This window comes from Talpa occidentalis, unplaced genomic scaffold (assembly GCF_014898055.3).
Source record: "Talpa occidentalis isolate TD23 unplaced genomic scaffold, MPIMG_talOcc4v2.1, whole genome shotgun sequence".
In the NCBI taxonomy this organism is placed as follows: Eukaryota; Metazoa; Chordata; class Mammalia; order Eulipotyphla; family Talpidae; genus Talpa; species Talpa occidentalis.
The window spans coordinates 59,218,710-59,245,371 of NW_026555331.1; the positions used below are offsets into that span (position 1 = coordinate 59,218,710).

Here is a 26,662-nt window from a genome sequence, read left to right on the forward strand (position 1 = left end):
GGTCTCCCAAGAATCTTAAAGTTTATACAACTTAGACCTTTCTGCCAGAAAAGAAGGCAGGCACTCTATGAATCTTAAAATATGCTTGGTAAAACCTTTAAACTAAAAAAAAAGCATTTGGACATTATTTTCCCAGAAAACCCCAAATGTCAACCCAAAGTAGAAGGATTAAGTCAGAAACAAAAGTGGCTTTTATTTGATAACCTGGATTATCATTTGATACACAGAAGTCATAAAGCTTTATGAAAATGGAGGAACACTCAAGGAGTATAATCAAAACCTATTGCAATGGTTTCTAGAAACAGAGCTACAACATAATCAAGGAACTGGCGATCTATATCTGGCTGGATTTCAGAATTAGTGTGGGTAAGTACTTCTATGGGCCTCTGATTTTCTCCCTTTTGAAGAGAAGGTTGTGTGGTTACTCTACTTCTATCTGACCATTATGTATTTTACACTAGCAAAGAAATTCTCCAAATGGCTTACGTGTCTACAGATTGAGAGGAACCACAATTAAAGAGCCTTATGCATATATGGATTTGTCTTATCTCAGCAGTTTTTTAAATTCAAGGCACTATTGCAACTTGGTAAGATTTTTTTTTTTTTTTTATATGGGAGAAGTCAGTGGTCAGAAGGTTGACACCAGTTCTTCTATAGAGAGTTATCCCTTTCCTCTTACCCTGGGGTTCTCTGTGACTATACAATGCAATAGAATATGGTAGAAGCTACACTTGCCAGTTTGGGGGTCCTGTTTCTTAAAAGCCTCAAAGTTTCCAGTTCCTTTCTCTTCGGTTACTCTTGGAGGCTTGAACTACCATGTAAGCTCCAACTAAACTGCCCAAGAAACCATTTGGAAAGGTCCTGAATCCACAGCCTTCATTGGGAAGGAAACCATCTTCTACCATAAAGAGGAGTCATGAGCTGGATGACACCACAGACACCATATTGCCCTGCCAATCCTGGCCAAGTTTTGACCCATGCTATCCCAGGATATCATGAGGTGGTGGTTGTTTTAAACTAAGTTTTGGGGGTGGTTTGTTACACAGCAACAGATAGTAAACACACACTTAAAGTTGATGCTAAAAATAGACAATTATACTTTTCATATACCTATTCTCCAAAGTTATTGAGTTTGGAAACCTATGGTCTCTGTGATGTGTTGAATCATGTCTCCTAAAAAGATATGTTGAAGTCTTAACTTCAAGAACTTGTGAATCTATCCTTATTTAGAAATGGGGTCTTTGCAGAGTCAATCAAATTAAGTGAAGTCATACGGTATTTGCATGGAAACTAATCCAATGATCGATATCCATAGAAAAGAAAGAGAACATTTGGAAACAGGTACTCAGTGTAGAAGTCTTTAAGATGGAGGCAGAGACTGGAGTGATGGATCTGTAAGGCAAAGAATGTCAAAGATTGTTCAAAATCACCAAAAGCAAAGAAGGAAACCTTCCTCAAGTCTAAAGAAAGAAGGTCCTACCAACATCTTGCGTTAGGACTTCTAATCTCCAGAACTATCAAAGACTAAATTTCTGTTATTTTAAGATATGTGATTAGTAGTACATTGTTATGACATTCCTGGGCGACAACAGGTGTTATAGACTAGAACATCTATGTCTATTACAAATACTGACAATAACATGTAACATATCTTTTGTCATTATCAATACTTTGTAGTAATCTTTATAAGCCCTGCACATATAAATTCCACATTTAGGTAAATTTTCCATAGTATGCCAATGCCTTTGTCATATATATATATATATATATATATATATATATATATATATATACACACACACACACACACACACTCACACATATGTGTGTATATATATATATATATATATATAGTTGATGAAGTGCCATTGTTTTGCATCCTTGCTAGTGTTTTGACAAGATAGAACTCCTCCCCTCAGGTGTCATTTCCATAGCCTTCCCACTGCCAAAGCACCCATAGTCCTCTGCCACAGTCCACTGTGCTCTCCACCATACCCAGTATTCCTGTTTTTGCTCCTCTTCCTAACCCCTTCCCTTTTAACACCAAAGATTTATCCCTGTTAATTCTTGAAATCACATGACTGGAGTATTCTTGGTATCCAGGCTACCTGACTTATTGGCCTTACACCTGAGGAAGGACAGAACCATTAAAAGCGATAAAAATTCAATGAGGCAATGCAATTACTTTATAGCTGTTTGCTGATGGATAACTGCAACTATTCATTAAAATGGTATTTGAAAATTTTCTGCGGCTTTTAGTTATTCATTCTAAATATTTCCAGATAATGATACTTGGTCCCAAAGTCATAGGCCAGACATTTAATAATGTACATTTGTGTCTGTATCACTATTTCAGAGTGCCTATTACTGTAAAAGCAGTAAAAAAAGATTTTATTACTGTGTGACAATATGTATCATTAAGAAAAATGATGCATCAAGTTCATACTTAGGAAATCCTCCTCCAAAGTGGTTATTTGCACCTGGCTTCAGGAAAAGTCCTGATGAATGTGATTATCACAGGATTTCAGTAAGGACATAGCAGTATTTCTTAATTGACATTAAACCTCACTTAAGCAGCCCCTGGAACACCTTTTTGAAATGCAGAATTATTGCCTTATTATTATTATTATTATTATTAAAAATGCATAACATATTTCCATATTGCAGTCATTGGTCCAATGGAACAAGCACTAGACTGAGCTAGCAGCAGATTCAATTAAGCTATAAAAATAAATAATAACTACATGATAATCGTTTGATGTACAGCCAAGAATCCTTTAATTTCTGGAGTCATAAAAAGGTGAAAGGAATCACAAATTCAAAAATGCCAATAAGCACTTGAGTGAAATATCCTTTATAGCCAGGTGATACTAGCTTTTCTATACAATGAAAAAAATATTTTCTGAGAGGAAAAGTTGACAATAAAGTGGCATAGCTAAACAATAAAAATTAGTTTCTTAGGGGAAAAGTTAATAGTCAAGTGACATATAACATACTAGTGTAATAAGAAACCTGAAAATATTTGTGGGTATTAGCTTATGCTATTTCAAAAAAAATCTAAATTATGCTAGCAACACTTTTTATAAAGAAACTTTCAAGTAAAAACAAAATAGGGCCTCCCCAGTGGCGCAGCAGTTGAGCGCTGGGTTGCAAAGCTGCCTCTGCAGCACTAGTTCGATCACCGGCCACTGGGCGAGGGTCCCACATGGCGCACAGACCTCTCCTGCCGCCCACTGCTCCCCTCAGCAGTGTACTTCGTCAGTCTGCCTGCTCTGCTCTCCGCTCTGACTCCGGTGAATTCTCTCACCCTCCCGTGCTTCTGACTGTACCCAGTGCTTGTATAAATAAATAAATAAATCTTAAAAAACAATAAAAAATAAAAACAAAATAGAAACAGTGGTCAGACCAAATGGAAGGTAGGAGATGTTGACTGCACAGACCTAGGGACACTCATAGCTCAAGTCACTGAACCTTCTCAGACTTCTCTCTCCTCATCTACAGAATGAAATGATTTATCATCTATGTCACTGATCATTACGATGAAAAATGAGTACAGAAATTTGACTTGTAAACTACAAAGTGTTATGGTGATTTTATGTTAGATATTAGTTTAATTGGGAAAGTAATATTGCAAATTTTCACATACATTCTCTTTAACTTAAGGCTGTGGAATTTAGGTTTCAATGTTGTACATGCTTAATTCATTCTGATGGTGACTTTTGGTTTTTCCTCAAATTCTAAACCTCAAATATATCGAGCCCATCAGTTATTAACAGTGAATATTTAAAATAGAAAAATATGTCCTGGAAGTCTAAAATATAGATTATATAAAGTATAAAACATTTTTACTGACCTTTAATAAAGTCTGTTAAGCAGAAACAAGGGGTTAGGAGTGTAATAGACTGAGAAACATTTTCTTATTTCTGAAGCATTTATGATTTCACACATTTCCTTTTCAAAGCTCTTTTAAAAGTTCTGACATAAGGCTCCACTGAAGTCCCAGCTGGAATGTAGACAGGTTGAAGGGCATACAAGTAAAAGGGCTTGCTATTAGAATCAAAATGGAAATAACTCTTTAATTGTTCCCTTTAAATTCATATCATGTTTAGATAGAGCATGTTTCCAGCCAGGTCATCCAACTGGGGAGTTCCCCTGACTTCAAAGAAATCTCCTCTCAGGGAAGACATCAGCTGAATCATATCTGAAGTCAGAGTTAAAAAATAAAAGGATTTTGGTTTTGATCTTTCTGAAAGCACTATTACAAGGCACAGTTTAATTGGTTTCTTACAAACAAAGACAAAGATACACAATAACCTATTGGTCCTGGAGCATAAATTAGTTGTTAAAAGTTCAGTTGGAAGCTGTTTACCCCTAATACTCATTAATTCACTTTCCAGGACATGCAGAATGAAAATCAAACTCCTTCCTCTAGTTGATAAGAAAGAATTATTCAAGTTTTCTCAGCTCTTAAGAACAAGGCATTCTTATGCTCAATAATGTCTTCTTTGGATTACAATATTTTTTTTAAAAAAAGTAGAAAATTGACATGCAGTACTCAATCTAGTCATTTACCCATTTAATGAATTTATTGTTTATTTTATGCCAGATACTCTGCTGGCAGTACCAGGCACCTGAGGGGTGGGCCATGGCTTCAGGAATTTCACCCGCCAGTATGAGACTATCATGTGAATAATAAATGATTATATAGTGAGAGGAGTAACAGCATAGGTGGGAATCAAAGATACCAGCTATATGTCCAAGAAGAGGTCACACATAAGATGAGTCTTCATAGACATGTAGGAATCAGTTAGCAAAAGAAGGGTTAAGAGTCCCCTAAGAAGAGAGGAGGGACTAAAAGTGGATAAATGAGCCCACGAGTGTAACAGGGCCTTGCAATAGGGTGTTTGAAGTGGGGCAGAATAGGACAAGTTGAAACAGTAAAATATATCTGAGCAGAGAAGGGTATGCTTATGTCTGTGCATGTGTGTGCGTGTGTGTGTTTGTGTGTGTGTACATGTACACATGCAATGCATGTGCTTAATGGCACTGGGAGGAGTAGAGAGATTTTTTTGAAGTATCATTAGGAGTTAAATTATTATGAAGCCACCACAATAAGTCAAGGAAGATGTGTAAGGGTCTACGTAACACTATTTTAGTGGGGAAGTAGAGGCAGGGAAAAACTAAAAAAAAAAAAAGAGTATTTCAGGCACTGGAAACAAAATGTGATACTGACTGGATGTGAAACAAAATGTGAGGAAATGGGAACTGTTCCCAGTGACTTAGAGGTTTCCCTCTTGAGCAATTGGATCAATAATGATATCAGAGGAGCAAGTATGAGATGGGTTTCTTGGGGTTTGGGGATAACAATTGAGAGATGAATATGTCTGATTATATATGACAGCCTCAAATTCTTCCCATTCTTATCTCCTGACATGCTCAAATCCCAACTCCTTTCCTCTCCCTGCTCTCCCTCTTGTAAAGCTCCCACCTTTTTCTCCTCTTTCTGTGCCAGCACCTCCTGGTCTCTAGAATTATCCTTGGAAATTTAGTGTGAATGAATGTGGTTCATTAATGTGCATTTATGTAGTCTGAATTATAGGATGGGTCTGCCTAAATATCTAGTATGTTTCTGCTAGAACTTCAGCACAAAAACTAAACTTCAGCAGTGCTCACATTCCTTTTCAACAGAACCCTGCTCATCTCCCCATCTTTATTTTTCACCATTCCCTACTGCACACAAGAACTCTATCACTGGGAAATTTGCTCACCTACTTCCTTCTATCTGTAGTTTCTGCCTCTCCAGCTCCAAGCTTTCCTTTGGCTACTACTTTATCCTCATCTTTGGAGCCACAATTTAGCTACAATTTCTTTAACTGCCCCTGGCCTCCAAGACTGAGAGGTATTTCTTGTGCTCTCACTGTACCTAAAAGCTTCATGAAGGTGAATATATTGTCTTCTTCATTATTACACTATGTCTAATGTAGTAGTTTATCTATTGCTATGTTAAAAGTTGTCCCATATGTGTCAAGGTGAAAAAAAAAAAAACAACCATTTATGATCTCATAGTTTCTGAGAGTCAGGGATTCTAAAATCACTTTTTAAAGCTGTGTTGGCACAGGCTTCTCATGGGGCTGTAACCAAGGCATCAGTTAGGGCTACAATTATTTGAAACTTAACTGGGTTGAAGGATCCACTTCTTTCACATGACTACTGGTAGGCATCAACAGTTCCTCACCACACTCAAATGAGCTGCTGATACCAATGGACAAAGTGATACAAGGCTAAGATATAAAGGCTAAGATTAGCTAATCTTAGAAATGATATGATTTTGTAATATTATATTGGTCACACAGACCAGCCATGAGGAATGTGGGAAGGGACTACACAGGGTGTGAGTAGCAAGAGCAGGGAATAATGAGGGTACTGGGGTATTCTGTAGACTGGATATCACAGGCCTGAATGCAGAGCAGTGTAATTAGTACAGAAGAGGTACTAATAGATATCTGAAAATGAATTTATAAGTAAATGAATGAAAGGTAAATGAATTTTGGGCTAATTACTCTGGAGTATCTAGAGATGTAAAAGTTGGATTTTCTATCACTTTAATATGTATTTCTGGTAAAAACTAACCTCTGGGTTATATACTCTATATATACTCTAACCTCTGGGCTATTAGGGCTTCTTTTGCATAAGGTATCTGACACATAAAGATTGATTTAATGGCATAGAGTTGTTTACTAGTTGAGAAGACAGGAAAGCTTTATGGGATAATATCTAATCACCCCTTTACATCTTGAAAAGAAAAAAAAGAAAAGAAAAAGAAACATTACTTCCCATAGATTTTCATGCTTTACTTGTAATAGGACTTGTCTCATTAGTTGATACATTTAAGCTGATTAAAAGGTAAAGGAAAACAATGTCTGAAATAGCAGGTCCGTTAAGCAAGAAAATGAGAACCATAAACAACAGAAAGGATATTAAACTATTTTACCTTTCATTGGATTTGTGAATTCTGTGGAAGATAATGCTGAGCTCAGTGAGATGTAATTCAAAACCTAAATTATTAAAAGAGGCTTGTCGACTGATATCATTTTCTAGCTATGCTGCATTAAATGTCATTTAACTATTCTAATAACTTTTTACTCACAGATATGATTGATAGGCATTTCTCTGTCTACAAGTAAAATAAGATAGCATAATAGGTGGTTCAATACATAATACAATATTGTAATGTAGCGGTAGTGTGCTAAACATTTACTCAATTAGAAAAAATCATTAAGTTAAATTCTCTAAAATAACATTTTTAAAAATGGAATTACAATGTTGTATACCTAAAACATATGTTATAAACCAATGTTACTTCAATAAAAATATATTTTAAAAATCAATCAATAAAATACAAAGCCAGGTATAAAATATTGCTGAAAGATATGAAAGACATAAATAAATGGAAATATATCCAATATTCATGCATTGAAAAACAATATTGTTAAAATATCAGTACTACCCAAAGCAACCTATGATTTAATAAAATTCCTATCAGTATGCTTATAGCATTTTTTACAGAAATAGAAAAATACATATAACAACTCACATGAAAACTAAAGGGACTTTGAATAGCCAAAACAATTTTGAAACAGAACAAAATTGAAAGACTCAGTCTTCTTGGTAATAAAACTTACTACAATGCTACAATAATCAAAACAATGTGGCACTGCCATAAAGGCAGTCACAGACCAATAGAACAGAGTTCAGAAATAAACCCTCACATATGATATGTGGCCAAATAATTTTCAATAATAGTGTCAAGTCTACTCAATGAAGGAAAGCAATCCTTTCAACAAATTGTGCTGGGAAAACTTGATATCCACATGCTCAATGAAGTTGGATTCTTACCTGACACCATATACAAAAATTAATGCAAAGTGGATCAAAAGCCTAAATGTAACAGCATCTATAAAATGCTCAGGAAAAAACTAGGAGCAAAAGCTTCATGACATTGAGCTTGGTGATTATTTCTGGGCTATGAAACCAAGGTGTGGACAACCATGAAACAAAAAGATAAATTGAGGGCCTCCACTGGTGGCGCAGCAGTTGAGCACTAGGCTGCAAAGCTGCCCCACAGCCTCTGCAGTGCCTGTTCGATCCCCGGCCTCCAGCAAGAGTCTCACATGGCACAACAGATCTCTCCTGCCGCGTCTGCTGCTCCCCTCAGCAGTGTGTTTCGTCAGTCTGCCTGTTCTGTTCCTCGCTCTCGTTCTGGTGAATTCTCTCACCCTCCTGCACTTCTAACTGTACCCAGTGCTTGTATAAATGAATGAATGAATTAATTAATGAATGAATGAATAAATAAATCTTTAAACAATAGATAAGTTGAGCAGCATTGAAATGTAAAACTTTGTCCAGCAAAATGTGAACATATAACCCATTCAATGGGAGAAAATGTGAATCAAATATCTGATAAGGGATTAATGTCCAGATTATATAGAGAATATTAAAGCTCAACATAAAACAAGCAACTTGATTCAAAAATGAGCAAAGAATTTGAATAGACATTTCTCCAAAGAAGATTCAGACCAATAAGCACATGACAAGATGCTAACCATCGTTAATCATAAGGGAAATGCAAATCAAAACCACAATCACTTCCATCAAAACTGAAAAATTGTTTCTATCAAAATTGAAAAAAATAACAGATGTAGCCAGGATGTGGAGAAATTGGCAGTCTCACAGACTGTTGGTTGGTAGGTAAAATGGGACAGCCACTGCAGAAACAGTATAACAGATCCTCAAAAGTTAAAACTGATTTACCTACACTTGGGGAACATTTTTCAGGTTAGCATCATATTCTTGTAATAAATAACCAAATAATAAATCTCTTAAAAATCATTGCCCTCTGTTTCAAAGAAATATTTGTACAAAATATATTCAGAGCAACATTATTCACAATAGCTGAAACATGGAAACCACACAAGTGTTCATCAACAGATGAATGAATAAATGATGGTACATACATCCAATGGAGTATTAGCAACCAGACTTTAAAAGGAAGTTCTGATAAGTGCTTCTACATCGATGAATTTTTAAGGATGTTAACCCAGGTGAAATAAAGCAGCTACAAAAATCATACAAATATTGTAGGATTCCACCTACAAGAGGTACCTAGCATAGTCAAAATCACAGAAACAAAAACTAGAACTCTGGTTACCAGGGGCTGAGAGGAAGGGAATGGTGAGCTACTGTTTAATTGGTATAGAGTCTCAGCTTTGCAAGAAGCAAAGAGATTTGGACATGGATGGTGTTGATGTCTGCACAACATATAAAATATTTAATATCACTGACCTATACATATATACTGAAAGATGGTTAACAAATTTTAGATTATGTGCATTTTACTACAATAAAAAATTGGGGAAAAAAAGAAAATATCTAAAAAGAAAGGGGGGCAAAGGTAACAGGCAGTAAGTGATGGCAGTGTCTGTATCTTGACTTTATCAATATCAATGTTCTGGCTGGATACTGTACTATAGTTTTACAACATGCTACCACTGGAAAACACCGGGCAAACTATACATGGGGAGCTATCTGTATTATTTCATATACTGCATGTGAATTTACATTGTTCTCAAATAATAATCGTAGCACAAAAATAATACATAAAACTAGCACATATTTTACTAGGTGTTACTGATGTCATAGCTTAACTGATTCACTCAGCAAGTACTTACTAAGCAGCTGCAATGTATTGGTTCTCAAGCAGCTTACATTATTTTTAAAAACAAACTATAATTATCACAAGGTAAGGACTAAAATTCCTACTACTGTCCTAAAGAGGTACACTTTGATAACACTGTGATATTATATCTAATTAACCACATTTTGCACTCAAAATAGATTATATAATGGAAGGCATATTTAGCGGATACATTATATAGAATGAGTAATGTGTCAACAAATATTTTCAAGATATTAAATGCATACACGTTTAGGTTTTTTTTTTTTTAAACATTTCCATTTAAATTCTCTTTCATGGGAAAGTTAAAAATACCTATTACTTTCTAGCTTCTTTAATAACTATGAGTTGTGAAGGGGCAATTCAAGATGATATTTCTTTTTATATTGTATCTTTTTTCTAGACAAGTTAAGGACATAAAGGTTCAAAATGTCCAAGTTTGCAGCTAAGAGAGAGAATAACCAATTTAGTACTTTGGACTATCAGCAAAATGGAAAGCTACCTTTCATTTTCACGGGTGGGTTGCTTTGATTTATCAAATTGTTAATCTTCAAAGATTCCATTCCTTTGCTAGTGAGCAGTCAGAATGGTTTCACTGTGTCTTGTTGTTCTGTTGACTTTCTAGAATTCAGTGTTTTTTCCCTGCTTTTTCTGTTTTTTTTTTTTTTAAAACCTAATGACATTTAAAGGAGACTAGTGCTTCAAATTATAACTTCATTTGTAATAAATGTTTTCTGAAAAAAATGCATTATACAATTGATAAAATAGTTCATCTCAAATACGCCATTTTCAACACATTGTTATCAAATCAATCTCCGTTTAAATTACTGATAGAAAGTTCACTTTGAATTAGTAAGAGAAGTTTATATGTTTTTAAAGTTATTTTATTACTCACAAATATAGTTCTTAGATTGAAAATGTTTAGAATGTGAAAGCTTCCATTCTGCTAGCTTGTTTAATAAAGATCTATGATGCCTTTTAAACAAATACACTTAAATTTTATAGTAGTTTTATGTTTACAGAAATATGAGCAGAAATTACTGAAATTTCCCTTATACCCTCGAACTCTCCAGTTCCCCCTGTGTTGGGGTATACTTGTTATAAATAATGAGCCAGTAATGATATTAAAATTCACAGTCTATATTAGGGTTCATAACAATGATGTCCAGTCTATGAGTTTTGACAAATATGAAATAACATTGTAGTATCATACAGAATAGTTTCTTTTTCCTCAAAAATCCCCTGCACTCCTCATTTCCCTCCTTCCCAACCTCTGATCTTTTTTACTGTGCCCATAGTTTTGCCTCGTCGAAAATGTCATAAAGTTGTAACCTTTTCAGACTGCCTTTCTTCACTTAGCAATATGTACTTAAGTTTCCTTTGTGTCTTTTAGTGGTTCAATGGCACATTTATTTTTATTGCTAAATAATATTACATTGTATTATTGTTTAATAATATACCATTCAATAATATGCCATGTTCAATAATATTGCATTGCCACAGTTTATTTATTCATCTATTGAAGGGCATTTTGATAATTTCCAATTTTGGCAATTATGCATATAGTGCTATAAACATTTATGTCCAAACTTTTGTGAATATATAAGTTTAACGCATTTGGGTAAATATCAAGGAATAAGATTGCTGGATTATATGGTAGTGTAATTTACTTCTCTAAGAAACCACCAAACTGTCTTCCAAAATGTCTGTACCACTTTGCATTCACACCAGTAATGAATGAGACTTCTTGTTCTATATCTTTGGCAGAAAAGTGGGTTTGTCAGTATTTTGGATATAAGCCATACTATCAGGCATGTATTTTTTTTTAATTTGAACTCCCTGATGGCATATGATACTGAGCATCTTTTCATATGCTTATTGGTCTTAGATATGTCATCTATGAGGTAATGTCTATTCAGATATTTGCCCATTTCTTGTTTGGATAACTGGTTTCTTATTGTTGCATTTAAGAGTTCTTTGTACATCATGTTTTTTGCAATATTTCCTCCCCATTTATGGCATGATCCTTTTTTAATAGCCCAACTAATGTGCTTAGTCACTTTTATATGACCTTCAAAGCTTAGAAAATGTTTCACAAGTAGTATTTATTCAGCAAGTGTTTGAAGATACCCATTTAAAGCACTTTCCTACTAAAATACAGGCTGCCATGGAAAAGCATTGTTTTGTGCAAGCACATTTTCAAATAGGCTGCAGTAATTATTGAGAGTGAATGGTGATATAGTTCTATCCACCCTCCAAAATCAAAATTTGAGGTTGCTTCGATGAGAGGAACTTGATGAAAATATATCAGTTAACTTTCAAGACTGTCACTTAGATCACTAAGAATTGTTTGCATTTCATGTAAGAACAGACATAATTTTTTAACAGAACACCAGTCACTAGTGCAAAGAGATTTATACACACCATTACACTACTGTACTGAACCAAGATCACCATACCACTGACTGTTGCCCTTTCCCAAGCTAGTCATGACTGCTGCTTTCAGACACGTTTACATTTTAGGAATTAGAAACAGGGTTACACTCCCGTTCCAACTGTGCAAGATAAATGACCTTTTGAAAATATTTTCCTTGCTAACTAAAATTCCATTGATATATTATGGGCAATTAGGTGACTCCAACAGAATTAAAAATCACCCATTCTTAGCATTTACAATACATCCTAAAAATTCCCTTGAGGTTACCATGGGGAGAGAAGAGAGAGAGAGAGAGAGAGAAGGTATTACAGGTAAAGGCATATATAGATAAGTCCTGGGCTGAAAGCCCTTTGCATCAATGTAACAGAAATCTATGAACCCCTATTACTCATTATGTTTACATTACATTGTGTGTATGTTGTTGCATTCTGAAATTGAATCTGTAACAACTTCCTAAGAATTCAATTTCAGACAGTATTTTCCTATCTAGTTCTTTTTTAAAGAAGAAGATACCTGTGAAACCCAGCTAAGCAGTGGCTGTTACTTAAATGACATGTGCTAAAAGAGATTTACTATCCTTGTCAGAAAACTAGGAGATGTGTCCTATGGGGAGAATATGTCTTTAAAAATCTATTGTCTTCCTCTGTCATTTACACAAAACACCAGGATAGTCCTTCCCCTAGTACACTTTGACAAGTTGAGCACTGCTGGTGAAAGTAAGCTACCTGGGGAAAGAGCTCTCAATGGTTAACCATTTGAAACAGAGTTTTTTCTTCCCAAGAGAATTTTGGATTCAGGGATCATGATTATAGATCCTGGTCATCTAAGGGTTTGCTAAAACACAGTATAAAATGCATTTGCTACAAAAGAGGCAGTGTTTTGGTTACTGACAAGTGTATTATTTGACAAGATAGTTGTCATAGGGGCACCTCAAATGTACAAGCCTCTCTACAACTAAAGACTGCTTACCAATGAAAGTTACAAACCCCAGCTTAACAAAAAGTGAGGGTGTCCACTATTTACATTCTACTTCTATGGAGGAGGAAGATGTATGTGTACTGGCTCACACTGCAATTGGAGTCAGACAATAATCCCAGCAAAGAGATTCCTTTTCACAAGGAAACAAGCTTCCTACCAATAGACTGCTCTAGCAGGCACCCACAAATCTCAAGTTAAGCACAGTCCTAGGGCTCACATTATAGTAAAAGGAGGTCTTTTCACTCTCCACGCATATGGGAACAATAGAACCCGACTGGACACTTGAACACCCAACTCACGCTCACTACCCCACAGCCAGATCACGATTTTCATTATGTCAGCAGAATGACAGTTTAATAGGAACATTTTCTGGGGCACAATTAAATACTGAATGAGCTAAAAGTTGTCTAGCAAAATATTTTAAATCTTTACTGAACTTATGGTCTTTTTCTGAGCTCCTGGGTAGAAGTTGAGAGATAAATAGTTATTCTGAAGATGGATTCACCCACTAAAAGATGTTTATAATCTATCTAACATAAAGAGACAATTAACAGAAACAATTCTGATAGAAATGCACACTACATTGCATTGCTTTTCTGTTGAACTGAAAAGATGGTGTGTCCCTCCTCCACGCCACAAATGGGGTTTCTCTTATTGAGAGTAATGTCTCCAGTTCTTCATACATAGAATCACCAACAAATGTCTTCTGAATGAGTAAATAAATAAATGAAAGATATGGAAATTCAAAATTACAAGTAACTTGATATTTGGTCTAAGATGGGTTTAGGTCACTATAAAGGTCTATAAGCGTTCACAAAACCAAATATATAACCTAACATCTAAAACCTTTTATAAAAAGTGCTGGCATTCTAATAACACAGTCTAAAAGGACTTTCATACTTTTGGGAGCCTGTGAAATACACAGAAATTTCCCAAAATAGAACCAAACATTTTTATGCATTCAGTATTTGTGTCTATTATTCCTACCAGCAATAACTACTTTTTCTCCTTGAGTTCCTTATAATTAATACTACCTTTTTGAAAATTGCTGAAGGTTATGCCCTAAGCACATGCTCTTCTGAAGAAATGTTCTCACTTATATTACAGAAAAGTTTATTTACTGGTTGTGCATCAATGCCTGTACTATCTCTTTTTCCAGCTTTTAGAATATAGAGAAGAAAAATTAAAATACTAAATAAAATTATGCAAAAAAGGAATGTATTGTCATTTCAAAGATGCAAACTTCATTATTTAAATGATACAGAGCACTGAGTTAACTTCATTAAATTTATACAAATGATTTCTTGAAGAAAAATCTCAATTATCTATTCAAAAATAGAGACTACGTGAGACTCGAGTCTACACAAAGTCATGTTTTTCAATAACTTAATATAAGTTATATATCCCTTAAGTAGATTAAAGCCATAATTAGTTTGTAATAGATAGGGGAGAAAAGTTATTCCTGTTTCTTTGCTGGAAACAATCTTTGGTAATTGGGGCAGGGGTTAGAAGTAGCTAATTTAAACTCAAAACATCTCAAGTTGGTTCATTACTCTCGCCTGAGATTTAGATGTATACATCCTTCTGTAAACTTACTAGCAACAATTCTGAAAATTAGAGGCATAAACATGTATGATAATTCACTAAGAAGACTTGAGTATTCAACTACAAATATTCAGATTTATCCTAGCAGATTTTGGGGATCACAGCCCTTGCAATTATGAACCTAAAATATCTCCCACACTCCTTCATGCTTTTTTAAGTGCATATGCAAAAATAATGTTGAGGAAATGAGTGGGAGGGTGTAATCCTTATTATTAGCCTTCTCTTTCATTCCCAAAATTGATCCTATCTAGCTGGGTGATAAAGAAGATTCCAGAGGGATAATTGATTTGACAGATTCAAAGAATCTATTGTGTTTATAAATATTTTCATTAATAAACTTCTTATGTTTTTCCTACAAAGTCTCATGCATCTTTATGTCTGACATTCAAAAAGATTAGGTAGTTGCTAAAGATAAAATTTTCATTGCACAATAACAATTACAATTTAAAATAAAAGCTATGCACTATAGGTAGGTTTATATATGGTATAGACACTATGGGGGAAAGTATGGACATACCTGAAAAAATTCAAAATAGAACTACCATATGATCCAACAATTCCACTTCTGGAAATACACCTAAAGGAAATGAAAACAATATTGGAAGAGATATCTGCATCCCCATGCTCACAGTAGCACTATCTTTAACAGTCAAGGCATAAATGTCCATCAATATATGAAAAGGTAAAGAAGTTGTGGTGTGTTAGTATGCATATACACACATACATGTATCTATAACATGCATGTGTACCATATGTGCATGTATGTTTATCCATGCATGTGTGTGAGCACACACACGGGTAAGTATATATCCATGTGTGTATGCATACATAAATATATATAGATAATATATATTCAGCAATATATATATATATAGGTCATATATATTCAGCAACAAAATAGAAGGTTACCCTGCTATTTGCAACAAATGGATAGACACTGAAGGAATTACAGTGGTATGTCAGACAGAGAATTACAAATATCTAAAAAAACAAAAACAAAACAAAACAAAAAAAACACTGTGGTTACCAGAAACAGGGCATCAGGGTACGAGGGGAGGGAAAAACAGATAAAGGTAATCGAAAGCTATAAACTTGCAGTTTTAAGAAAAATAAGTACTAAGGATATAATGTACAACACGATGTCTGCCATTAACAGTGCTACATGATGTATTTGAAAGTTGCTAAGATAGTAAATCCTAAGAGTTTTCATCACAAAGAAAAATTTATTTTTTGAATCTATGAGAAGATGGATGTTAACTAAACTTATGTAAGTCAAATAATTATGTTGTAAACTTTAAACTTATATAGTGTTGTGTGTAAATTTTAAAAAAAAGTGGAGGGCCTCCCCGGTGGCACAGCGGTTGAGCGCTGGGTTGCGAAGCTGCCCACGCAGCCCCTGCAGCACGGGTTCGATCCCAGGCCGGCTGTCAAGGGTCCCACATGGCGCGCAGACCTCTCCTGCCTCCCACTGCTCCCCTCAGCAGTGTACTTGGGTCCTTCTGCCTGCTCTGCTCCCTGCTCTGGCTCTGTGAATTCTCTCACCCTCCCATGCTTCTAACTGTACCCAGTGCTTTTATAAATAAATAAATAAATCTTTTTAAAAAAGTGGAAAAAAAATGAAAAGTAAGGGCTACACTACTGTTTAACTGTAGCCTCTGACTCTCAGAAGAAATGCACAAACTTGGGCCTCCCCTGGTGGTGCAGCGGTTGAGCGCCGCCTCTGCAGCCTCTGCAGCACCAGTTCGTTCCCTGGCCACTTTTCAGGGTCCCAGCAAAAAAAAAAAAACGCACAATCTTGTCTTTAAGTCAATATTTCATATAGCTTTCTCATTGAATTTACATTGACTTTCACATCCTGCAAAGAATGACATTGTCATGTATAATTTTTTTTTTTCTGAAAGCTTTTGTTTGTTCAAACTGTCCTACATTTTTTGCAGAATGTGTCTATATGTAAGACTTTTATTTTCTGTCATACTACATCATTCTCTCAATAGTAACATCAGTAATTGCAATGCTCCCTTCTTTTGTATTCCAGTGTATTTAAATGTGAAATCACGTATCAGTAAAATCAGGGGTGGATGGATGAAAAGTAACTTTTATTGTGGAGAGTGAAAGTATGAAATTGAATAACGAGATTGCAGGGGAGAGGGCCCATTTAACCACAGCCATATTTCAGCAGATACACTTTATGGAAGACTGCATGGAAGTCAGGTGTCTAGAAACAGCCTCCTAGTCCTCCCACAGAGGAGCTTGGGCAGTCTTCACATGCCCTTGTTGGCATGCATGTCCTTGCTTGAAAGTAGCTAAACTAAAAGTTCATTGGCACCAAGAATCTCACATGAACTTGAGCCAGTCTGAAAAATGCCCTGGATACAAGGTGACCTAGATTACCGTACCTTCTTAGTTCTGGCTCTCACACTTACGTCTCATAGCCTCATGGGGCACGATGGCCTCATGGACTCAGGAGTTCCTAGCTAACTTCTTGACCACCTCCGACTTGAATCCAGTCTCAGGTACTAAAATGATCATGGAATTGGGAGTCATACAGACAGGAGTTAAAAGCATTGATCTGTCACCAATTATCAGCGTGAATGAATTTAGTAAAACCACTTAAATTTCTGGAACCATTTCCTTAATTTATGAATGAGCTAATAAAACCTTTCTTTAGTGAGGATTAAGTGAGGCATTACATTTTTTAAGTACCTACACACTGTATATTTGTTAGCTTTGCCCTTTTCTCCCCACCAAAAAAAAGAAAACATTATCCAGCCTCGTTCTCTGATCATTTCTCACCTCCTGGCCAAAATACATATAGCTTAATTAAAGCTACCTTAAAGTTAATATGTAAAATGGCATAGAACAAATATTCCATAAATTCATATTTTGTGTTTGTTTTGTTTGTTTTTTTGTCTGGCTTTTACAATCCGTTATCAAAACCTGCCTCTAAAAACGGATTCCTCAAGCTCTGAAATTTCAGTAGGGAGATGAATTCAAAAGAAGAGTCACCCTCTCACCCAGAAATCATACCTTATTGGTTGTTCCTGACTCAGTTTGTGTATTGGGTGGTCTTTATTATGAGTCTATTTGACTGCTAAAGTCCTCCCGACCTAGAGGGGAACGATACCACTTTTCAGATGGTGGCCCTAGTGTCATCATCCTTGCCCATGCACCCACCCCCAGCTACACGGCCAGGTCTGCAGCGGAGGTCGCTTTCCTGGTTGGTGTTGGGTTTCACACATCCAACTTTTCAGACTAGAGCACATTCTAGCTAGGTCTGTGCAGACCTGAAACACACCCCTTTACCCCCAACCATGGGCAAACAGAACGACATCCTCTGCTAGCACAGTGCTTGATCAGACACAAGTAATGACAACACTCATTTTTATTTCATTTGATCCTCAGATTCTTATAGATGAATCAGTTTTCAAGTTAATAATAATATAAATAAATGGAAAGTGCCAAGTCTAGCACCTGTCACAGTGTAGGAATATTTATGTTACAGAAATACCTTCTTAGTACTTTAGAAACACGGTAACTCTCACAGAAAGTGTTCTTTTCTCCAATTTTATTTATTTATTTGTTTGTTTTTGCCTGGGTAGACTGTACTTTATTATTTTTTAAAGGTTTATTTATTTTATGCATACAACAACTGGAGAGTAGACCAGAAAGGTGAGGGGGGTGACAGGATTCACCAGAGAGGGGAGCAAAATCGGTAGATCCACTGAAATACACTGGTGAGGGGAGCAGTGGGTGAGACAGGTCAGAGGTCTGCCGCGCCATGTGGGTCAGCTCCCTGGCCAGCTGGGGATCGAACTTATGCTGCAGTGGCTGGTGATAGCTTGATAGTGTTGTCTCTTTAATCCCTGTGCCACCAGGGAGGCCCCTAGAGTGTACTTTATTGATGGTACCTAACAAAGTAGTGATCCCAAGACACTTCCCTTTCTTCAGGTTTCTAGGATGAAACTATGAGAGGTCATGAGATTCTTTTTTTTTTTTAGGTTGCGTCTTTTTTTAATTATAAATTTTATTTTTATATTCCCCATACAATTGCGACCCCCTTATTTTGACCCCAATCCCTCCCCTCCCCGTCCTACCCTCCATAGAGTGTCTCTGGTTCATAGTTGATTGTTGATTTTGATTTTTACTTTCTTATATTCTTTTTCCTGGTCCCTTATTTAAGTTTTCTAGATTCCTGCTATGAGTGAGACCATCCATGAGATATCATCTTACACCAGTGAGAATGGCACATATTTAAAAAACGAGCAACAACAAATGTTGGCGAGGGTGTGGAGAAAAAGGAACTCTCCTGCACTGCTGGTGGGAGTGCAAACTGGTCCAACCACTATGGAGAGCTGTGTGGACATTTCTTGACCTACTAAACATAGAGCTTCCATATGATCCAGCAATTCCACTCCTAGGTATTTACCCAAAGGACACAGAAACATCAATTCCAAAGAGCACCTGCACGCCTATATTTATAGCAGCACTGTTTACAATAGCTAAGCTTTGGAAACAACCCAAATGCCCAAAAATAGATGACTGGATCAAGAAGATGTGGTACATATATACCATGGAATATTACTCAGCATTCAAAAAAGATAAACACATGCAATTTGCAGCAACATGGATGGCGCTGGAAGGGATCATGGTCATGAGATTCTTAATGTGAATGAGTGGGGAAAGGAATCCCCAGCAGCTGAGGGGCTCTTCCTTGTGTGCCCTCGCTGGGGCTGGTGGTCCAGGGGGCTTTTACTCCTAGGAGGCCATGAGGTTCATTATTCCAAATCCATGTCAGGCAAGGAAATGAGCTTGACAAGGCAGACACTGAGGGCAATTCCAGCCCCAGCATCGAAAGTAGAGGAGTGGTTGTCACTGTTAAAATCACAATAGACAACCTGGTCCTCAGTGTGTTCCAAGATGCCACTGAGGGACCCCCGTCCCCCGTGCCTGCTTCACCACTTTCTTGATGTCAGTATATTTGGCAGCTTTCTCCAGATGGCAGGTCAGACCTTCAACTGACATGCTGGGGACATGGAAGGCCATGACAGTCAGCTTCTTGTTCAGCTCAGGGATGACCTTGCCCACAGCCTTGGCCATGCCAGTAGAAGCAGGAATGATACTCTGGGCAGCCCCTTGGCCATCATGCCACAGCTTCCCAGAGAGACTGTCCATGTTCTTGTGAATGGCAGTGATGGCAAGAACTATGGTTATCAGTCTCTTCATCAAGCCAAAGTTGTCATGGATGACCTTAGCCTCGGGGGAATGACCTTAGGGGTGGTGGCAAGTAATTGGTAGTTCAGTAGGCATTGCTGACAACCTTGAGAGTTGTCGTCAAACTTCTGATGGTTCAGGCCCATGACAAACATGGGGACATCAGCACAAGGGGCAGAGTTAGTGACCCTCTTGGTGCTACCCTTCAGATGAGCTCCAGCCTTCTTCAGGATTGTGAGGACACCAGTGGACTCCACATACTCAGCACCAGTGTCATCCCATTTGATGCTGGCAGGATCTCCCTCCTGGAAGATGGAGATGGACTTCGTGTTGATGATAAGCTTCCTGTTCTCCAACTTGACTGTGCCATTGAACTTGCCATGGGTGGACTCACACTGGAACATGTAGACCATGGAGTTGAGGTAAATGAAGGGGTCATTAATGGCAATAATATCCAATTTTCCAGAGTTAAAAGCAGCCCCCATTCCAGGAGCCCAGCCCCGCCAAATTCATTTACCTCACCTTTACCATGGTCTCTGAGGGTTCTGAGGCCCTAGATCTATAGAACCAGGAAGCAGGGAGCTATTTCCACAATTTTAAAATTAATAGTTACAATTTCCTTTGTAATGTTTAAACATAGGTGTCTTCCCTGCCCTTTAGCTCTCATTACAAGCAAACTTGGCTTTAAAGTAGTATTCCTTGAGTTCTAATACTTTCAAAAATAGCCAAAAATCTGCTTATACTTATATGGTAATTAACTCAGCTATATCTGCTTCCTTATTTAAACCTTTAAGTGCTTTTTTTTTCAATTAAATTCTCACTTCCTTTCTCTTTTAGTTTATAACTTAAACTAGAATATTTTATAACTTAATTTATAAACTAATAAACTTATAAACTTAATTTATAAAATGTTCTCTCAAACTAGAACATTTTATAACTTAAAGAACATAATCTGATAAAAATTATAGCCTATTTTATTTTGCAACCACAACAAACAAGTTACACAACAGGGTTACCAGGGGGACACTGTATCATTAATCATTTTCAGTCTCATGAAATTTCACCTTTGCAATTTTCTTCATGACTTAGGATTTAGGCAATTAATTATCAATGAAGTATAATGTAAGATGTACAATTCCAAACAGTGTGTTGTGAGAAATAGACAAGTTTCAGGGATATTCTATCCCGTCTTTTTACGTTATATAGCTTAAGCATTACTTGAAATTTTTGGAGATCCACTCATATGTCCAAAGCTTCATTATAAACTACTGAAGCTGCTTCAAAGAATGAAGGCTCTTTCTTCTCTTCCTGCTAAATTATGATACAGAATATAATTCCCTTTTAGATAATACAATATGAAAGACACTTACCTACATTCAACTGAAAATCAAAGACACAACTTAAAGGGACATAACGGTCGCGTGCTTGGGTTCTCTGGAGGTAACAGACTCAAATGACTCTCTTATTGTTATTGCCAACAAGTCTATATTTTTATCTTGAAATCAACCAGTTTCATGAAACATTTCCTGACCAAGGAGAATGATAATTTTATTTTCAATATACATGGAATTAGACTGGAATTTAGCTATAGCTGCAGTTCTTTATCTTTTAAACATTTTTAACATGATTTGTATGGACATTTTCAAAATAAGAAGTATTCAGGCAGGAGTGTCCCATCTCAGTAAATATAAGACACTTTTTATAAGCACATATGATTTAAAACTTCAGTTGAATTTTTTTCAGCAATTTAAGTCTTTTTTTAACGTCATACTTGCAATTTTTGAATCACAATTAAACAAATTTGTTTACATTTGTACCTATGACACATGTATAAATATTATTTTTTATTTCAAACTCAAAACTAAAATGAACATCATTTTTATAAAACAAAGCATCTTTTGGTGTAAGGCTTGAACACAGCTTCGTAATGGGTGGATATTTTGAGCTTTCTTTCTTTTTTTCTTTAGATAAAACAGGATGTTTTCTTTCCATTTTCATAAAATCTATATTGGAGAATACCCCAGCTAGAAATACTAGCTCTTCTTGCCTCCAAAAACACTTTACAAAAAAAAAATCATTTACATAAGACTTCTAACATTCTTCCTGGAATTTGTTTTCTTGTATTTCTTACACGTTTAGTATCGTAACTTGAGGCCATCTTAAGCTTTTTGCATTCATCACAAAACCCAAAATAGGGCTTACAGAAGATAAGCACAATACATATGCATACAGATAACTTGAATTCATGTCACAAATGAAAAATAAAAAATCTTTCACTACATATTTGATTATGTGCTTTTCTTCTTACGATATTATAAGGCGGGTCTCCCCAGTGGCACAGCGGGTTGAGCGCAGTGCTATGAGGCTGTCCGCAGCCTCTGCAGCACGCGTTTGATTCCTGGACGGCTAGGGAGCTACCCACATGGCACCGCAGACCTCTCCTGTCTCACCAGCTGCTCCCCTCAGCAGTGTTTTTGGTCTGTCTTCCTGTTCTGATCCCCTCTCTGTCTCTGAATCCTCTCACCCTCCCATGCCTCTGGCCTGTACCCCCAGTTTTTGTATAAATAAATAAATCTTTTTAAAAAAACAATATTATAAGGCTTTTGTATCCCTTATTTTTAGTAGCACACAATAGTGTTAAAAAATTGCATGTGGAAGGAAGGAAAAGGGAAAGACAGAGATGGAAGAAGAGAAAGGGAGGAAGCAAGAGGGGGAAAATGGGAGGGAGGGAGGAGAAAGGAAAGGGAGAGAGCGAAAGGGGGAGTATGTTTATCCACAGAATTGTGGTTTGCTCATCTCTGATTTTCAGAACAATTAAGCTTATTGTGCAGCATTTTTAAAGGCAAAATTAAAACATAAGGGGGGAAACTATTTGTTCTTTTAAAGGATGTTTCTAAAATGAGGTAAGATGGCATTTCAAATGGAATCACATGCGGGGTGGTCAATGTGTCACAGGAGAAGACAGCTGCTCTGCTTCCCAGGGTCTCGTGGGGTGGCAAGAGATTGACAAGGACAGCCTCTCAGATCCATGGGCTCAGAAACGTGAGCAGCTACAGCTGTGAATCATTTCTCAGGTGGGGATTCAAATTACCCAAGCTCACAAAAATCAAAGTAGTAGAATTAGAATGCAACTTGACTCTACCAGTGTATCCTAAGAAGTAAAAGTGGTGCAGAACTGATGAGGTCGTTCTCTCTGTGAACACACCTGCACCGGTATCAAATAATGAGGTTAATATTTCTTGGTGAGCCGTGATCAGAAGGAGGGAAGTATGTTAAAGAATCTGAAGGAGTAAGAGCATTAAACTAGGATGGTTTGTAATGTCGGCCTATTCATTCATCTTGAACATGGAATTCTATTACCTGGCTCTTTGGCCAAAAGTACCACTCCTCAAAAAAAAAAAAATCAGCTATTGAATGGTATCAAAATCTGACTCTTCCTTTTCTATGTTCTATGGCTAATTCATACTGTTGTCTGTTCCCCCTTCCCCCACACACAGCTTTCTAATGATTGACACAAGCGCTTCATCTTACAAGTTTAGTCAGGTATGTCTCTGGCTGGGAAAAACTACCTGATTAATGTTTTCACAGTTCTGTCCTTACTGATTACATTCCTCTTTACTAATTTAACTTTTTGAGCTGTTATATTGCTCTTAATTCTAATGCTTGGGAGATATGGCTAATTATTAAACCCCACCGTCACCACCAACTTATACAGAAAAGCAAAATAGTCTTCCTTTTGTTGGGGAGAAAGGATGTCCTGAACAAACTCCACAAACATAGGTTTTATGGACTCCACCGCCACCACAGACCACACTGATCAAAGACATCAAGGACTACAAATCCCATAATGCAATCACCAATGAAGGAGGGGTTGCTGGGAATTGAGGGTGGAGTTAAGCAGCCAGGTTTGGTATATAACCAGATATGTGGGCCTTAGAGGTCCTTGGTTTTCTGATGAATTTCAGCACGTTATTGGGGTTCCAATTTAGTGGAACTGGGAGCATTCATTTACCAGTTTATCACTCTTTCTCCCTGAGTCATTCCTTTCTTCATTTTCCCCTTTTTGTAAATAAACCCTTTATTAACATGTTTGTGTGTGCCTGCAATTGAGTCTCATTATAAGTCCTCTTTGAGTGTGCGGGTGAGGACCCATAGTCAGCCCAACCCATTTCATATTAGGGTTACCCTGTAACACTTTCAAGAATTTTGAAAGTGGTATGAATTTGTAGTCATAAAATATGTAAGTCCTAGAGATATAATGTACAGTGCAGTGACTATAAATATATTTGTATATTTAAAATTTTCCCATCACAAGAAAAAAAATGGGTAACCATGCAATGGCAAGGATGTTAATAGACATTATTATGTATGGTGATCATTTCACAATACACACATGCATTAAATGATTATGCAGTACACCTGAAAATATGACAGTTATATATCAATAATAAAGAACTCGTTCACAAGAAATATAAAAGTTATTAGTTCCCCCCAAATACTAAAGCAAACAATTATCAGTACTTAAAATAGCCAGTAATTTTGCAAATACAAAGAAAAAGTACAGGCATAAATAAATGAGTGGCAGGTATAAAAACTAAGTATTTTAGCACTGAGACAGTTTAAATCTAATAAATTAAAGGGAAGTTTAATCAAAGTATTTGATTATAGACCAAAACTCCAGGAAAGATATAAGTAGTTCAAAAAAAGCCAAATACCTTGAAAGTGCCAGGTTAGGAAGGGTCACAAGCTTTCTGCTCTTATGTGTTACTCTGAGGGCTAGCCAACCCACTTCACTAGAATCCAGGGAAATGTCTGGGACATTACACAGCCAGGTACAGAAAACTCAGGGTTCAGAGGTCAAATTCCCCATTTGCCAATGTCAGTGGGTGAGACTGAATCAAGATCCTCAAACATGAATAACACACCCAGGAACCATACATTCTCAGAATCCAGATGAACAAGATAAGCAGAGATGTTGACCAGATTTCCATTCTTTTTCATCTTTGATCACATATTAGTCCCTCAAGAGGAGGACCTGGGAACACATCATACTTAGACTTTGGAGAGCTTTACAGGATGCTGGAAGGGTATGATAAGTGACATCCAGGAAAAGAGGATTGGCTTCCACTGTCTCTAGAAAGGAAGACAAGACTTGCCTTAAAAAGTAGTAAACCTAGCTCTAAGAGCACATTTGTCAGTAAGAAAAAACAAAGTCAATGGGCTCATTAGACTTTACTGGTACGTGTTTATTCTAACTAATACCCATATTAGCACTTAGTTTTCAGGGTTGTTATGGTGTTTGCAATGTCCTCTTGTCAAAATTATGTGTTGTACATTATTGAATTCCCAAATTCAAATTCTGTTTTCTTCTAAAACCCAGCTTCTGCTGAATGATTTGTAACCACTAAAGCATTGAGGTCATATTTAATGGAAATACCTGATGCCCAACAGTTATCAAAAATTAAAATGGCAATAAAAATTGATGTGTAACTCTGAGTATTGAAAGATTAAAAAATAATCCTTTTAAGCTTTATATAATCATGAATGATCAAAGTGTTATAGTAAATATAATTCTAAGAATAGTAACTTATTCATGGAGAAGCTGTTCTCTGTGCCAAAGTGCTATTTCCCTTACATCACCTCCTTCTAGTCTTGAAACAACCCAGAGATATTCTCACATTATGGATAAAGTCACTGTCTGAACCACAGTCATATTGCTAATGAGGCACAGAACTGAGATTTGACCTCATTTTTAACCCCCTGCCTCCCCATATTTCTTGTTCTTTCTACTATAACTAAGGTTTTCCAAAGAAAGATCTGGTCTACCTAAAAATAGATTATCCTCTGATTTTAGAATAATTTCTGCTGACCTATGAGCTTTATCATGAATAGCCATATGCTGAGGACACAATCACAGAAGGATACTATCTCTCCAGTCAATTTGAAACAGAGGCATATTACTTTTCTATGGTATCTGGTAGTGGACATGTGAAATTCTTGACATGCAAAATGATTAAATCATGGAATTAGTAGATGATTACATTTTTAAATCATAGGATTAGTTCCAGTAATTAGACCAGGACACAAGTGAGTTAGCAATGGAGGGAAACTAGTTTAATTCCTGCAGGATTTCAATTCATTATTCTTTCTTCATTCTATATCCTTATTTACATTTCAGCAAATACCTGTTAAGTGTCCATGTGTGCTAGGTTAACAAGCCTTGAAGACTGCATGATGCATTAGAAAACAGCTTAGGCACTGCATTAGAACAGAGTGAACTGGATCTCCAATAGGGACACTTCCATCTAGCTTCACCACCTTTCTCTAACTCTTACAGGGACCAGCAGAGCAATGATAATTTCTAGTATAGTTTCCCTTCCTGCTGGACAATATGATTAAGGGTAGAGTCAGGTCTTGATAGATCTGGACAGATAAACATCTTAGCAATGCATTTTCACACCATCTCCTAAAACATATTTTTGTAGATGATTGTGTTTGGCATATTCCAATTGCAATACAGTAAGAGTGATTAGCCCAGGATCATGTAGCTGTTAAGGATAAGATGAAATCAACCCATTGCTCATTTATTACTCCTAGCAATTTCTTAAAATGACAGCTCTTAATCATATTTTTTATAAAAACCTGAAATTTGAAATAGATTATAAAATCCCCCTTGGAAATTAAAGCTATAGAGTTAT

At 36.5% G+C, this 26,662-nt stretch overlaps 1 protein-coding gene and 1 pseudogene across 4 annotated transcripts in view; both read right to left on the minus strand.

Annotated features, from left to right (window-relative positions):
- NKAIN3 (sodium/potassium transporting ATPase interacting 3) overlaps positions 1-26,662 on the minus strand; it is a 749,694-nt gene that overhangs the window by 658,310 nt on the left and 64,722 nt on the right. The window lies entirely within an intron of this gene.
- LOC119241104 (glyceraldehyde-3-phosphate dehydrogenase-like) lies at positions 19,376-20,789 on the minus strand (annotated as a pseudogene).